We start from the raw sequence: 18,399 nt of genomic DNA, 5'->3' as shown, positions 1-18,399 counted from the left end.
ATTGCTATTTTGTGTGATTTTGATCGGGGCGGGGGAGGGTACTGGCTCAGCGGCCTACAGTCAACAAATGTCACAGTGCTAAACTGAACTGAACGGAACTAAACTGAATATTCCTGGACTGTTTAATGATACTGTAGTTTGTTAATTTTATATTCTTTGTTTTTTGTCATTTGTACATTTTGTTCTTTTTTTTTTGCGTGTTTGATGTTTGATGTATTCTTTGAATGGGTTCCACAGTGTTTCTTTTTCTCGTGGTTGTCTGTGGGGAGGTAAATCTCAGGGTTGTATACTGCATACATACTTTGATAATCAATGTACTTCGAAAGCTCTAGCTCACAGAACCATTTCTGATATGACATGTCGTCTATTTCAGGGCGAATCCTGGTAAATCTCCTCTGCGCCTTCTCCAGAGCTTCCACATCCTTCCTATAATGAGATGACCAGAACTGAACACAATACTCCAAGTGTGATCTAGGCAGAGTCCAACCAATTTCCTCATTGCTGGGTTTCCTTCCCATTCCAAAGTTTCAAAGTGGGTTGGTAGGCTAACGGGTCACTCTAGACCTTATGAGTGGTATAGAATACACACAGTCTTTCTTCCAGGGAAATGGAATCAAAAAACTAGTGGGAACAAGTTGAAGGTAAGAGGAGAAAGATTTGAAAGGAATACGATGGGCAACTTGCTGATGCAGAAGGTCATGCATTTAGAATGAGATGCCAATGAAAGTGTTTCAGGCATTTAAAAGACATTGGACGGATACAGAATGGAATGGTGTAGTGGGATGTATGACAAACATGGGTAAATGGGACCAGATTACACAGGCATCTTGGTCGTCACGTTTGTGTTGGGCCAGAGGGCTTCTTTCCATTCTGAATTACTCTATGCCCCTAGAATTGCCTTGGGTATGTAGATAAATGTGGGATAAATAATGGAAATATGAGAAGTATAAAATGAGATTAAGATTCATATTGATACATGCTCACTGGCTGGCGTGGGATTTAGTGGAACAAACCCCTGTCGTCTTTCAGCCTGACTACATGACTAGTGTTTGCCCAAGAGATTCAATTAACAATCCACCTGTACTAATTATCTGTCATTAGCAAATGTTATTAATATTTTACCAGCAACAACCTAATGAACACACTGTTTTTAGTTTCATAGAAGCTGGATTTACTTTTATTTTGTTGCAACATAAAAATTCGTAGATAATTTGACAACACTTAAGTACTTCACCTGCATAATCTGTTGCTACCCCATACCATAATGCTGAGCAACTATGACTTACAGATTTCAGAAAGATTATCTTGGCTTTCCATTGATGACTCATGCCAATAAGTGTAAAAGACCGAACTCTGATATCTCCCCTAAACGTTCATCCAATCACGTTATAAGCATGTCATTTTGGATTAGCATTCACTACCCTGAGAAAAAAAGTGCTGTCTGTCCACTCTATCAATGACTTTCATAATCTTACGCACCTCGATCAAGTCATCTCTCAGAAAGAAAAGCCCTAGCTCACTCAATCTTTCATCATAAGAAATTCAATTCAAGTTCAATTGACCTTCAGCCATACATGAATACTCATGAATTCTGTCAAACGAGACAACGTTACTCTGGGGCCAAGGTGCAAAACACAGTAACAACAGTCACTCACAGCACAGAGCATACATAGCACATACCAGATAGCAAGCACATGTAAGATATCATTAAAATACAGTCACATAAAAAATATAGTCCGGACTCTGAGTCCATGCATGCTGCAGAATCCACGATGCAGCTTGTCTTCTGCCGAGCAAACACTGTGGGGGCAGCGCCCACTCCAGCCTGGATACCGCACCACGCCGCCCCCAGTGGAATGACGTCAATCACTATACAGCTTGTCTTCGGCCGAGCAAACACTGTGGGGGCAGCGCCCACTCCAGCCTGGATACCGCACCACGCCGCCCCCAGTGGAATGACGTCAATCACTATACAGCTTGTCTTCTGCCGAGCAAACACTGGGGGCAGCACCCACTCCAGCCAAGACACCATGTCCACTTCCTCTGTCACCATGTCTTTATTTCTCATACGTACTCTTTCAGGGATATCATGGGCAAGGCCCATATTTATTCCGCATTCCTAATTGTTCTTGAGAAGACGGTGGAGAGCCATCTTCTTGAACTTTGAACCCAGTCCTGACAAAGGGTCTCGGCCTGAAACGTCAACTGTACCTCTTCCTAGAGATGCTGCCTGACCTGCTGCGTTCACCAGCAACTTTGATGTGTGTTGCTTGAATTTCCAGCATCTGCAGAATTCCTGTTGTTCTTGAACTATTATTGTCTTCTTGTTGATGGTGCTCCCAAGACTGGTTGGATGGAGAGTCTGGGGACTTGGACTCAGTAACAGTGGAGGAATGGTGTTATATCGGAGCCATCCAATTCCTAAATGGACATTGAATCCATGAACACTAGCTCACTTTTTAAATACATATTATTTCTGTATTTGCACCATTTTTAATCTATTCAATACTGATTTATTTATTATTATTGATTGTTTTATTTATTTATTATTTCTTCTTTTTCTTCTTCTTCTTTGTAATGAATGGCATTGAACTGCTGCTGCTAAGTTAACAAATTTCATGACACATGACGGTGATAATAAACCTGATTCTGATTCTGATAATTCCGTGTCAGGATGGTATGGAACTACGAGGGGGAACCTGCAAGTGGAGTGCTCCCCTGCGTCTGCTGCCTTTGTCCATTTTTGCTGTAGGAGGAGTGCTGTCTAAGTAGCACAGATAAGTAAATGCTGTGTACCTTGAAGATGGTATACACTGCAGCCACTGTGGTGCTGGAGAAGGTTAGTCGAATTATTCGCTTGAAGTGTTGTCATTGCTGTACAGCAGTTAATTTGCTTCAAGTCAGATCCCTTAAAAGAAGATGAGATAATGAGTAATTAATATTTAATAGCTGGAGTTGAGTCATGTGAACTAAGTCCCTTGAAGAACCCTACTGGCTGTACGATGATAAACTATCATGGGGATCTTCAGCAACAGATTGGGACCCTGCCTTATCCAGTGTGTCTCAAATGCACTGTTCCTTCATTGATGTGTCTTCCCGGCTTAGTGTCTTCAAAATGAATCAAAGGTAAATGCGGATAGAATTAAGACACCCAAATAACAATGTTCTTTAACATGCCCCTCAAGACCCTACTAGAGCAAAACAAGCTGTTTATTCCTGGGATATAATGGTTCCATAATGCACAAGTTATCAATGGAAAGCCAAGATAATCCTTCTGAAATTTGTAGGACATAATTGCTCAGCATTGTGACATGGTGTATCAACAGATTATTCAAATGAAGCATTAAGTGTTGTCAAATTATCTATGAATAATTATGTTGTAACAATATGAAAGTAAATCCAGCTTTTATGAAACCAAAAACAGTGTATTCATTATATTGTTGAGGATGAAGTATTATTAACATTTGCTAATGGCAGGACAATTAGTAAACATTAGTACAATTGTTAATCAGGCTTTCAAACCACTGGGGATAACTTCACTGCTCTTCACTCCCTCCATCACTGATCCAATTCCACATCTTATGAACTCACTTTCACGGACCCATCATCTCATATTCTCCACATTTATTTCTTGCTTGCTTGCTTGTTTATCGATCCATTAATTAATTAATTAATTAATTAATTTTTCTCTTTCTTTTTGTATCTGCACAATCTTTTATCTTTTGCACACTGGTTATCCGCCCTGTTGGGTGTGGTATTTCTTTGATTCTTTACCTTATTGTCGCCAAACAATAGATACTACAGCGTACAATCATCACAGCGATATTTGATTCTGCGCCTCGTGCTCTCTGGAGTACAAATCGATATTAAACATTAAAAATTTAAATTATTAATCATAAATAGAAAATAGAAAAGGGAAAGTAAGATAGTGCAAAAAAACCAAGAGGCAGGTTCGGATATTTGGAGGGTTCGGCCCAGATCCGGGTCAGGATCTTTTCAGCAGTCTTATCACAGTTGGAAAGAAGCTGTTCCCAAATCTGGTGGTACGAGTCTTCAAGCTCCTGAGCAGTAATTGGATTTATTGAGTATGCGCGCAAGAAAACGAATCTCAGGGTTGTATAGAATGACACACCATACTGTGCAAATGTTCTAGACACATACAAATAGCTAGTGTGCCTAAGACTTTTGCACAGTACTGTAGTAAGTTTATGTATTGCACTGTACTGTTTCCGCAAAAAGAAAACAAATTTCATTACATATGTGAGTGATGATAAACTTCATTCTGATATGGGTCTCTATTGTGGACTGAGAGTGGGAAGAGAGCAGGGGGAGAGGGAAATCATGGTTGGGAAAAAGGGAAGGGAGAGGGGAGAGAGCAGGAAGCACCAGAGAGGCATTCTGTATGTTCAATAAACCAATTGTTTGGAATCAAATGACCTTGCCTGGTGTCTCAGGGCTACGTGTTGTTTGCCTGTGCCACCAGCCCCCTCCATTTCTGCAACCTGTCCCTCACCTCTTCCACAGCTCTCCACCCTTGCCATTCCCATCATCCTTTGCTCCCACCAGATTTACAAACTTGCTCTCTGCTCCACATTGACAAATACAGCACCATGCAAAAGTCTTAGGCATCCTAGCTATATATATGTGCCTAAGACTTTTGTAAAACACTGTAGTTTGATAATAAATTTACTTTGAAGTGTGAACTTTGAAACTTAATTTAATTGTTAGTTGTTTTTCCAACAGGAAGGCTTACGTTTTACCTGTGGGGAAATAGAGAAACATCTTAGAAATAGAGGGTTGGTGATATTAGCAGAAAAAGAATATTGCTATTCCCATTTCCTTTATTAAACTGGGATCACAGTGTAATTTACTTTAAAGGGATAAAATTTCAAATTTCATGTTGTTTACAAAAAACTTATGGTTTAAGATAGCGATTATAATCCAAGTAAACGTCATCGTCAATCATCACAGCTTTAACCGTGATTGTTCTTGGCACATTTTTCTACAGAAGTAGTTTGCCATTGCCTTCTGTTGGACAGGATCTTTACAAGATGGGTGATTCCAGCCATTATCAATACTCTTTCGCTGCCTGGTGTCAGTGTTGGTCGCATAACCAGGACTTGTGACATGCACCAGTAGTTCATACAGCCGTCCACCACCTGCTTCCATGGCTTCTTGTGACCCTGATTGGTGGGGCGGGGGGGGGGGTTGCTAAGCAGGTGTTACACCTTGCCCAAGGGTGACCTACAGGCTAGCCGAGGAAAGGAGCACCTTCCATCTCCTTTGATAGAGACGTATTTCCACCCTGCCACCTGAAATCCAAGTAAACATCCCTTATAAACAAGAGGGCTATCTTCCACGAATCAAAACTTCATAAACTACAGTTAATATCTTTCAGCAGAGGTCATTCCAGTTGTGTGTCAGAGGGTCATAGATCCAACCAGAGGTCAGATGTGTCAGCCTATTGAATTTGCACTGATAATCAATCAGGCATTTACATTAATGCCTATTAATCCCTATTTCCGTCATGTAGCCACACCACTTTGGTGTAGTGGTTATCTTGTTTGCCTAACACACAGAGGGTCACTGGCTCGAAACCCGATAGAAACTTTCTACGGGCTGCACAGTAGCATAATGCTTTATAGCACCAGCGATTATCGACCTTGCTCAATTCCCACCACTATAAGGAGTTTGTATGTTCTCCCCGTGACCTTGTGGGGTTCCTACAGTGCTCCGGTTTCCCCCCACTTTCCAAAGACATGTTGGTTTGGGTTACTGAGTTATGGGCATGCTATGTTGGCACCAGAAGCATAGTGACAGTTGCCGGTTGCCCTGGCACATCCTCAGACTGTTTTGGTTGTTGACATACAGTACTGTTCAAAAGTCTTGGGTACATATCTTTAACTAGGGTTCCTAAGACTTTTGCGCAGTAATGTATTTGTCAATGTGCAGCAGAGAATGAGTGTGTAAATTTAGCAGGAGCAAAGGATGTTGAGAACGGCGAGGATGGAGTTCCACAGGAGGGATATGGGACAGGCAGCAGAGAAAGAGTGCCAGACAAGGTCGTTTGATTCCAAACAATTGGCTTATTGATCATAACAGAATGTCTCTCTGGTGCTTCCTGCTCCCTACCTTCTTCCTTCCCTTTTCCCCAACCATAATTTCCTTCTCCTTACCCCTTTCCCACTGTCAGACCACAATAGAGACCCATATCAAAATTAGGTTTATCATCACTCACATATGTCATGAAATTAGTTTTTTATTGCGGCATGTGTATATGCACACCTAAGACGTGAACCGTACTGTAAATGCACATTTCGCTGTATGTTTTAGTGTTTTGATGTACATGTGATGAATACAACTAACCTTGTGATTTTCGTTGAAAGGCTGCCTTGTTAGTCAAGTTACACAACAAACACCATCTCACAGATTATGCAGAGCAGGGTAGAGATTTTGTGTACATCTAACAGTTTAAGTCTGTGGCAAACTCTCCTTACTATCACCAGCTTCCAGGACCAGAGAGTTGTGGAGGTTCTGTAATGTATTAACATCCAGCCACAGTGATGATGAAAGTGTCTTGCTAAAATGCTTGGCCAATGTTATTCTATCATGAAAAGAAGATGAGATGCATCTTCACCACCCCTTTATCGATAGTCTTCAGACAGCTTTAAATGTTGATGATTTGCATCTAAATCAGAGGTTGTCTCCAGATTAAAAGTGTTGATCCATCCCCTTTAAACGAAGGCACAAACCTCTGTCTAATTTATTGACTGTTGCGTTTATCCTGGCTTAATTAAACCCAATGATTTCTCAGTTGATGCAGACCTGTGTTTAACCCATTCATTCAGAATCAGTTTTAATATCACTGAAATGCAGCCATTGGGAAGGAAGTCCGGGACCCTTGGGTCTCCCACCACCAGGTTCAGGAACAGTTATTACCTTACAACCATCAGGTTCCTGAACCAGCGTGGACAACTCCCACTCACCTCAACGCTAAACTGATCACTTGACATGAATTATGGACTCACTTTCAAGGAATCTACAACTCATTGTTAGTGTTATTTATTTATTTCCCTGTTACTTTTGTTTTCGTATTTGCACAGTTTGTCTTTTTTTGCACAGTGGTTGTTAGTCAGTCTTCATCTGTGTGTCGATTTTTGTTGATTCTATTGTATCTCTTTGTTCTACTGTGAATGCCAACAAGGAACTGCATCTCGGGGTAGTATTTGTTGACGTATGCATACTTTGATCTTTGAACTTCGATATATGTCATGAAATTTGTTGTTTTGAGGCAGCAGAGCAAGACTAAAGCAGTCATCTGCATCTGGTGTTCCGCGTGTGGTTTCCTCTACAGTCGCGAGACCTGACATTGATAGGGGGACTGCTGCGAGACCTGACATTGATAGGGGGGGCATCTTCGCTCCGTCCGCAATAAGGAGGATGTCCCAGTGGCCGAGATTTTAATTCCACACCCCATTCCCATGCTGACATGTCAGTCCGTGGCCTCCTGAACTGCCACAATGAGGCCACTCTCTTTGGAAGATTAATACGTCATAATCTGTTTTGGTAGCCTCCAACCTGATGGAATGAACATCGATTTCTCCAGCTTCTGGTAATTTCTACATTCTCTCCCCTTCCTTCTTTTCCATTCCCCATTCTGGTTCCTCTCTTACCCCTTCTCTACTTCTCACCAGCCCATCACCTCCCTCTGGAGCCCAGTTTCCTTTCTTCTATGGTCCCCATCCTCTCGTATCAATGTACAATACTGTGTAAGAATTTCAGGCACGTGTGTATATATATATATATATATATATATATATATAGCTGGGGGGCCTAAGACTTTTGCACAGTACTGTATATTGAAACTTAAAGTGAAATGCATCATTTGCATTAACAGCCTCAACACAACCTAAGGAGTTGCTGGAGGCAGTCTGCAAGTGCCACCACATTTCTGCTGCCAAAATAGCATGCCCACATTGCTGAGCGGGTACAACACAGAACACAACAAGCAACCAAATAGTAACAACAAAACAAGTCCCTTTCCTCCCTCCTACCCACCCTCACAGAGAGTCCACCAACCCCAGAACAAGTCTCCAGACCTCCAGTGGACTTATGGACAACAGGCCACCAACTAACCCTTCCATCCTGCACAGTCTATAACCTTTCACTTTTCTTCCCATCCATGTACCATCTAAGAGTCTCTTAAATGTCCCAGTTGTACAAACCTCTGCCAACAACCTTATCAGAGCATTTCCAGGCATCCATAATTGTTCGTGCAAAGAACTTACCTTTGACAGCCTCCCTTACCTTTCCCCTGCTCACTTTAAGCAGATGTCCTCTGGTATTGTCCATTGCTTTTCTGGGAGAAATCTGCTTGCTGTCCACTCTTTCTATACCTCTCATAATGCCTAAACCTTGATCAAGTCACTATTCATCCTCTGCAGCTCCTTGTATGTTGGAGCATTGCAGAATCACAGAAAAACATTCAACAGAAGTGCAGACTGATTACAGCACAGGGAAACGGGTCATTGCAAAATCAAGAAAATGGATCAATGATATTGTAACCCCTTAATCAATTAAAAGAAAGGAGAGTGGATTTAACAGCAGAATGACTGAGAAAGTGCTAAGTGTAATGTTAAATCAGGAAAAGAAAGAGAAATACTGTAGGAGAAGAAAATAAAACAAACTGCGGGAAGATGTTAGAATCAGGTTTATTGTCACTGACATACAGTACTGTGTAAAAAGTCTTAGCCATATATACACACACACACACACACACACACACACACACACACAAACGAGGGTGCCTAAGACTTTTGCGCAGTACTGCATTTGTCAATGCAGAGTGGAGAGCAAGTTTGTAAATCTGGTGGGAGCAAATGATGTTGGGGATGGTGATGGTAGAGCACCATGGGAGGGGAGTGGAACAGGGGCACAGAAAGAGTGCCAGGGGCGTGGGGTGGCACAGGTGCAGACACACCCAGCACTGAGATACCGGGCAAAGTCACTTGATAGCAAACACTTGGTTAATTGATCATTGCAGAATGTCTTTCTGGTGCTCCCTGCTCCCTTCCCTTTTTCTCAACCACAATTCCCTTCCCCCTGCCCACTTCCCACCCTCAGAGCACAATAGAGGCCCATATTAGAATCAGGTTTATCGTCACTCACAATTTTTTTTTACTGCAGCAGCAGCCGCAGTTCAGTGTAATGCATTAACATCTCTGCAGTACTGTGCAAAAGTACTGAGCGAGATATACGTGCCTAAGACTTTTGCACAGTACTGAAGATCAGGATTTTTTTTTATTTTGCTGTAGAATTTCTTTAAGTTACAAAATAAATAACTAGTTCAAAAGATGAATGATGAGGTAGTATTCCTGGACCATTCAGAAACCTCACGAGGAAGGGCGAAGAGCTATTATTAAAACATTAAATGTGGGTCTTTGTGCTCCTGTACCTGCTCCCTAATAGTAGTAGCCAGACGAGGTCATGTCCTGGATGCTGAGGGCCTTTAATGATGGGAGCTACCTTCTTGGGGCACCAACTCTCAAGGATGTATCAGAGGCAACGGAAGTTGGGCAGAGGGCATGGCATGGCCTGCTGGTAAAGAATGGCATCAAATCAGTAGAAAGATGTGGCAAAGGATCGGAAGATGTAGAACCCTTGTGGGTTGAGTTACGAAACTGCAAAGGTAAAAGGACCTTGTTGGTAGTTATATACAGGGCTCTCAACAGTGCCTCGGATGTGGACTACAGATTACAATGGGAAATAGAAAAGGCATGTGAAAAGGGCAATGTTATGATAGTCATGGGAGACTTTAACATGCAGGTGAATTGGGAAAATCAGTTTGGAAATGGATCTAAAGAGAATGAGTTTGTTGAATGCTGACTGGAAGGCTTTTTAGAGCAGTTTGTTGTTGAGCCTACTAGGGGATCAGCTATACTCGATTGGGTGTTTGTAATGAACAAGAGGTGATTAGGGTGCTTAAGGTAAAAGAACCCTTAGGAGGCAGTGATCACCATATGATTGAGCTCAACTTGAAATTTGATAGGAAGAAAGTAAAGGCTGATGTACCAGTATTTCAGTGGAGTAAAGAAAATTACAGTTGTATGAGGGAGTAGTTGACAAAGTAAATTGAAAGGAGATGCTGGCGGAGATAACAGCAAGGCAGCAATTGCATGAGTTTCTGGGAAAAATGAGGAAGTTGCAGGATAGAGGTATTGCAAAAACAAAGAAAAGTTGATGAAGAATATCTTGAGAGGGAGGATTTATGAACATCTGGAGAGGTATAACGTGATTAGGAATAGTCAGCATGGCTTTGTCAAGGGTAGGTCGTGCATTACGAGCCTGATTGAATTTTTTGAGGATGTGACTAAACACATTGATGAAGGAAGAGCCATAGATGTAGAGTATATGGATTTCAGCAAGGCATTTGATAAGGTACCCCGTGCAGGGTTTATTGAGAAAGTAAAGAGGCATGCAATCCAAGAGGACATTGCTTTGTGGATCCAGAACTGGCTTGCCCACAGAAGGAAAAGACTGGTTGTAGACGAGTCATATTCTGCATGGAGGTTGGTGACCAGTGGTGTGCCTTAGAGATCTGTTCTGGGACCTTTACTCTTTGTGATTTTTATAAATGATCTGGATGAGGAAGTGGAGGGATGGGTTAGTAAGTTTGCTGATGACACAAAGGTTGGAGGCGTTGTGGATAGTGTGGAGGGCTTTCAGAGGTTACAGTGGGACATTGATAGAATGCAAAACTGGGCTGAGAGGTGGCAGATAGAGTTCAACCCAGATAAGTGTGAAATGATTCATTTTGAGAGGTCAAATATAATGGCAGAATATAGTATTAATGGTAAGACTCTTGGCAGTGTGGAAGAACAGAGGGATCTTGGGGTTCGAGTCCATAGGATGCTCAAAGCAGCTGCGCAGGTTGACTCTGTGGTTAAGAAGGCATACGGTGTATTGGCCTTCATCAATCGTGGAATTGAATTTAGGAGCCAATAGGTAATGTTGCAGCTATATAGGACCCTGGTCAGACCCCACTTGGAGTACTGTGCTCAGTTCTGGTCGCCTCACTACAGGAAGGATGTGGAAACTATAGAAAAGGTGCAGAGGAGACATACAATGATATTGCCTGGATTGGGGAGCATGCCTTATGAGAATAGGTTGAGTGAACTCGGCCTTTTCTCCTTGGAGCGATGGAGGATGAGAGGTGACCTGATAGAAGTGTATAAGATGATGAGAGGCACGGATCATGTGGATAGTCAAGGCTTTTTCCCAGGGCTGAAATGGTTACCACAAGAGGACACAGGTTTAAAGTGCTGGGGAGTAGGTACAGAGGAGATGTCAGGGGTAAGTTTTTTACTCAGAGAGTGGTGAATGCGTGTAATGGGCTGCCAGCAACGGTGATGGAGGCGGATACAATAGGGTCTTTTAAGAGACTTCTGGATAGGTATGTGGAGCTTAGAAAAATAGAGGGATATAGGTAAGCCCAGTAATTTCTAAAGTATGGACATGTTCGGCACAACTTTGTGGGCCAAAGGGCCTGTGTTGTGCTGTAGGTTTTCTATGTTTCTAAATACTCAAATGACTAAATAGTACAACTATGACTGACAAGGGAGGTCAAAGCTAATGTAAAAGCAAAAAAGAGAGGACACACAACAAAGCAAAAAATAGCAAGAAGATAGAAGTTGGGAAGCTTTTAAAAACCTACAGAAAGCCAATAAAAGAATTGTTAGGAGAGAAAAGATGAAATATGAAAGCAAGCTGGAAAATAATAGCAAAGTGGATAATAAAAGCTTTTACAAGTATGTAGAAAATAAAAGATGAGAGTGAATGTAGGACCGCTACAAAATGAGGCTGAAGAAAGAATAATAGGGACAAGGAGATGGCAGATGAACTAAATGAGCATTTTGCATCAGCCTTCACTGAGGAAGACACTAGCAGTGTCCCTGTTGTTGTAGTGTGTGAAGGAAGAGAAGTGAGTGCAATTACTATTACAATGGAGAAGATGCTCAAAATTCTGAAAGACCTAAGTGTACATAAGCCACCTGGACCAGATGAATTGCACCCTAAGGTTCTGAAAGAAGTAGTGGTAGAGATTGTGGAGGTATTAGTAATGATTCTTCCAAGAATCATTGGACGATGGCATGGTGCCAGAGGACTGGAAAATTGCAGATGTCACTCCACTCTTGAAGAAAGGAAGAAGGCAGCAGAAAAGAAATTATAGACCAGTTAGCCTGACCCCAGTGGTTGGGAAGATATTGGAGTCAATTGTTAAGAATGAGGTTATAGAATACTTGGTGACATGGGGCAAGGTAGGACAAAGTCAGCATGGTTTCCTTAAGGGAAAATCTTGCCTGACAAACCTGTTAGAATTCTTTGAGAATAGATAAAGGGGATGCAGTGGATGTTGTATATTTGGACTTTCAGAAGGCCTTGGACAAGGTGCCACACATGAGGCTGCTTACCAAGTTAAGTGCCCATGGTATTACAAGAAAGTTACAGGCATGTTTAAAACATTGGCTAAATGGTAGGAATTAGCAAGTGGGAATAAAAGGATCCTTATCTGGTTGGCTGCCAGTGACTAGTGGTGTTCTGCAAGGGTCGGTGTTGGGACCATTTCTTTTTATGTTGTATATCAATGATTTAAATGATGGAATAGATGACTTTTTGCCAAGTTTTCAGATGATACAAAGATTGGTGGAGAGGTAGGTAGTGTTGAGGAAACAGGTAGGGTGCAGAAGGACTTATACAGATTAGGAGAATGGGTAAGAAACTGTCAAATGAAATTGGTGGCATATGTTAGTCTCGCGAGACCATGGATCTGCAACTGCAAAGTACTGGAGTGTCCTCTCCAGGGCGCAGGCCTGGGCAAGGTTGTATGGAAGACCGGCAGTTGCCCATGCAGCAAGTCTCCCCTCTCCACGAAACCGATGTTGTCCAACAGAAGGGTAACAGCCAATACAGCTTGACACCAGTGTCGTTGCAGAAGTTGCCAGAACGAAGTTGAAGGCAACGTCGGACTGCCTTAGGGACTCCAGCTCCGGATTTGTCCTCGGGGTTTACTCCATGAGTGGGTATGGCCGCAAGGCAGCGGAGGTTTGAAATCAGAGTTTTCCCTCTCTTAGATGGACTGCGTTCCCAGGCTGAAGAGCTCCATCTACTCGAAGTACTGATTTTAAGGCACCAGGCCCCGCCTTCGTCCCTTCTTCTGTCAGTACAAACAGTTCTGCCAGGCTTAGAGGCTAAGCCACACGAGAAGGCCAGGAGCTGGACTTAGTTGTCCTTAGGTGCATGCCATGAGGAGCACTTTTAGGTAGTGGGAGCTTGTCCCCACTACCACTCCTCAGCTTGACAACCTTGGAACCTGCAAATGAAATGCAATGTTGGAAAATGCATGCTCATGATCATGCACTTTGGTAGTAGAAATAAATGTGGAGACTATTTTCTAAACATGGAGAAAATCCCAAAATCTGAGATGCAGAGGGTCTTGGGAGTCCTTGTGCAAAACACTTTAAAGATTAACTTGAAGGCAGAGTCAGTGGTGAGGAAGGCAAAAGCAATGTTAGCATTCATTTCAAGAGCTCTATAATACAAGAGCAGGGGTGTGATGCTGAGGCTTTATAAGGCATTGGTGAGGCCTTACCTTGAGTATTGTGAAAGTTTTGGGCTCCTCATCCAATGTGCTGGCATTGGAGAGGTTTCAGGGAGATTAACAAGGATGATTCCTGGAATGAGTTATCATACGAGGAACATTTGATGGCTCTGGGACTGTACTTGCAGGAATTTAGAAAGGTAAGGGGGGATCTTATTGAAAACTTTCAAATGTTGAAATGCTTAGAGAGGGTAGATGTGGAAAGGATGTTTCCCATGGTGGGTGAGTCTAAGACAAGAGGGCACAGCCTCTCAATAAGAGTGGCGTCCATTTAAACCTGAGATGCAAAGAGGTTCCTTTACCCAGAGGGTGGCGAATTTGTGGAATTTATTACCACAGGCAGCTGTGTAGTCCAGGTGCATTTAAGGCAGAGCTTGATAGGTTCTTGATTAGATATGGTTCAAAGGTTACAGGGAGATGATTTAATGGTGGAGGAAACTTGATGGGACAAATGGCCTAATTCTGCTCCTACATCTTATGGCCTCTGATGGTATTATGTTCTCGACGGAGTGGAGGCCAGTGGTGGATCTGGCTGAGCTTACAACCCGCAGCAGCCTCTTGCTATCCTGTGCATTGGAAGCTCCATACCAGCCCGCGATGCAACTGGTCAGAATGTTCTCTGCATTGTATCTGCAGAAATTTGCAAGCCTTTGGTGACAGACCAAAACTCCTCAAACACCCAGTGAAGTAGAGTTGCTTCAGTCAATGGGTCAGGTGGTAGTACTAGCAGAGCAATCACTCGAGTCGAGTATGCTGTTCTCCAAAGGAGTTGGGTGGATTCCATTAATGGAGGATGCCTGTGTGTGACTTGTTTAGCATAGAAAATTTGATGCATGGGAACCACCACACTGTCCTTGACAGTTTGGGGTCATGCTCTAGAAGCTGGGAATGCAAGATAACTGGGGACCCTTCACTGCTGCATCTGTTCTCTTCTTTCACTGCTGCTCTGATGCGCCATCATCTTCTGCCAGCTCCACCAATGAGGTTTTGGTTGGATCACCCTTTGTCTGGAACACCCCCACTTAACCTTACTGCCATTGGTGACCCTAACACAATCTAAGCACCAGATGGCTAAACTCCAAGTGACATCACTCTGATCAGGAATTCACAGACCTCTCCACCACAACAAGATGATGCCCCTTGGAGAAGGTCTGTTGGCATCTATGAAGAAAAATGGATCTGGATGAAGATAAATGGAGTCAACCCAAAGCACCAACAGTCCATTTCCTTCAACAGATGCTCCCTGACCTGCTGAGTTTGTTTTTCTATTAATATACAAGAACTTTGTGAAATTCATTGTGGTCAGAAAAGTATTTTGAGAGTAACAGTGGAGAGACATTACTTATCTAGAAACCTCTGCTTCTTCGCGTCTCACTGCACATTTTCCCTTTAGCCGAGCTGGCTGTGCTGCTTGCTCTAAATAGCTATTGCTGTCAGTGCTATTTTTACAGCATAAAATGTGGTTCATTAATACTTTATTTCTAAAAAAAATCACTTAGAGAATGGAAGATTGAGCATGCAGCTGACTTAAGCATTCTGATCCAACAGAGTCAACTTATTATTTTATCCCTAAGATGCAATCATACTCCTGTGAATGTTTTCAATCCTAAAGTAGTGTTTATTTGTAAAATATAGTTGATCGCTATCTAATCTGTATAATGATGTGATGTCCAGAGGGTTAATGGTCTGTCGTAAATCATGAATAGGTTTGTATATAAGGCACTAAAAATGCCACAACCTATAATGACCACCATAAAAAGATGCCTCTCGGATTAATTACCTTACCAGTGCAAGGATAGATATCCTCAGGGACAGTGCGCAGAGGGCTGTTCCTCATCTCTCTGAGAAGCATGGATCTCAGGACTCATTTTCCACACAATCCAATGTAGATTAATAGGATCATCAAATTATTTTGGCAAAGAAAATTGTGATTCAGCCCATCCAGTTTATGCTAGGTCTAAGTGCAGGAATCACAACAGGCTCATTTCTCGACTCTTTTCCTATCCTTTGTTCGTTATGTGCCTTGCTGTATGATGTAGGTGGTCATGGTCTTTCTCTGACCATGAGCATTCTTGGTTTGCTGTTGCCTTCTTCTGGGTGGTGTCTTTACAAGACGGGTGACCCCAGCCATAATCAATACTCTTCAGAGAGTGTCTGACTGGTGTCATCGGTCGCATAATCAGGACTTGTGATATGTAACAGCTGCTCATTCAAAGGTGCTCCATACCAGACGACGATGCAACCAGTTAGAATGCCCTTGACAGGACATCTGTAGAAATTTGCATGTGTCTTTCGAGACATACCAATTCTTCTCAAGCTCCTCATGAAATATAGCTCCTGTTGAGCCTTCTTTGTATTTGTATCAAAATCTTGGGTCGAGAATATATCTTCAGAGGTACTAACACAGAGGAACTTGAAACTGCACCCCCTTTCCACTGCTAATCCTTATATGAGGACTGCTGTGTGTTCCCTTGACTTACCCTTCCTAAAGTCCACAATCAATCTCGTGGTCTTACTGGCATTAAGTGCATGGTGGTTGTTGTGACACCACTGATCTATCTTGCTCCTCTATGGCTCCTTGTCAACGTCTGAAATTCTGCTAACAATAGTCATTGGCAAATTTATATATGTTGCTTGAGCTATGCCTAGCCACACAGTTATGTGTGTAGAAAGAGCAGAGTAGTGGGCTTAGCATGCATCCTTGCAGTGCACAGGTGTTGATTGTCAGCACGGAGGGGAGGTTATTTCCAATCCACACTGACTGTGGTTTCTCTGATGAAGTCAAGGACCCAATTTTTCAAAGCCAGGTACAGAGGCCCTGGTTTTGGAGCTTGTTGATTAGAACTGAGGGTAAGATTGTGTTGAATGCTGAGCTGTAATCAATAACCGGCAGCCTGACATAGGTATTGCTGTCGTCCAGGTGATGCAAGGCAAAGTGGAGAGCCAGTGGGATTGTATCCACTGCAGACCTATTGTAAATTGTAGCGTGTCCAGGACTTTGCTTAGGCAGGAGTTAATTCTAACCATGACCAACATCTTAAAGCACTTCATCACAGTGTATGTGAATGCCACTGAGTGAGAGTCATTGAGGTAGCTCCCCCTGCTCTTAGGCACTGGTATGATTGTTGCCCTTTTGAAACAGGTGGGAACCACCAACTACAGCAGCGAGACACTGAAGATCTCCTTAAACACTCCCACCAGTTGGTAGGCACAGATGTTCAGAGCCCTACCAGCAACACCAGCAGGTCCTGGCACCTTGTGAGAGTTCACCCTCGTGAAAGATGTTCTGACCTCGGCCTCCAAGACAGAGATCATCGGGTCACCAAATACCGCAGAGATTCACACAGGTGTAGTTTTTTTTTCCCTTTGAAAGCATGCATAAGAAGTGTTGAGCAAATCTGTGGGTGAAGCATCACGGCCATTCATGACGTTAGGCTTTACCTTGTAGGAAGCAATGGCCTGGCCTGTAGCTCTTGCTAGAGCTGATGAGCATCTAATTCCATCTCTAGCCTCAATCAGAATTGTTTTTACACTCTTAAAATAGCCTTCCATGGGTCATACCTGGACTTCTTGCATAGTTCTATTTCACCTGTCTTGAATGCCACAAATTTAGCCCTAGCAGACTGCAAATCTTCTAGTTCACCCACAGCTTTTGGTTTGGATACATCTGGTATGATCTCAAAAACATGCACTCATCTATATAGGTCTTGATGAAGTTGGTGACAACTGTGACATATTCATTCAGGTTTGAAAATGAATCCCTGAATATTGTCCAGTCCACCGACTCAAAGCACTCCTTCACTTCCCTAGTCCGTACCTTCTTGGTCCTCACCACTGGAGCTGCGGTCTTTAGTCCCTGCCTATACTAAGACTGAGTAGAAGTACAGCCAGGTGATTGGACTTTCCGAAGTGTGGGCATGGCATGGCACATAAGCGTTGTTGGTGTTGATATAATAATGGTCAAGTGTGTTGGATCCTTTGGTTCCACAGTGATATGTTGGTGGTAGTTGTTCAGAGACTTCTTCAAACTGGCCTGGTTGAAATCTACCAGAGTGAGAGGGAAGCCATTTCCTGTTCAGTTTCATGCCTGATAATCAAGGTGCTCAGCTCCTCCAGAGTCTGACTAATGTTGGTCTGAGTTTTGTGAATGTACACCACTACCAACATGATGGTGGAAACTCCTTCAGAAGATAAAAAAGGATGAGATTTGACTGCCAGATGTTCCAGGCCAGGTGAGTGGGACTGAGACAGAACTACCATGTCTGTGCACCACAATGAGTTAATGATAAAGCCTATTCCACCACCTCTGCTTGAAAAGACTGAGCTCTCCTGTCTTTGCAGAGATTAGTGAAGCCAATGGGCTGCGGCACTGCATCTGAAATGGCAGATGATAGTCACGTTTCCGTGAAGCAAAGGACACAGCAGTCCCTCATGTCCCGATAGTACTGCAGTCTTGCTCTGAGATCTTCAGCTTTATTTCCCAGAGACCGTATATTCTCCTGCACGATAGCTGGGAGTGGGGGTTTAAGGACCCTGCATTTTATCGTACCTGTAAAGCAGTGCACCATCCCTGCTCCCATTTCCTTAAAGGGGAACTGCACTCACGATCGAAGTCGGCAGTCCCTTGATCCATTGATTTTGAATGTTGCTGGATGTTTTTAAAAGTCTTAAGAGGATGCTGCTTACTGGCATACCCATGGCTGTGACTGTAGATTTCAGTGGTAGTAGTCCCAAACAGCAAT

The sequence above is a fragment of the Mobula hypostoma genome, chromosome 6 (assembly GCF_963921235.1).
Source record: "Mobula hypostoma chromosome 6, sMobHyp1.1, whole genome shotgun sequence".
In the NCBI taxonomy this organism is placed as follows: domain Eukaryota; kingdom Metazoa; phylum Chordata; class Chondrichthyes; order Myliobatiformes; family Myliobatidae; genus Mobula; species Mobula hypostoma.
This window is presented reverse-complemented; position numbering follows the sequence as displayed.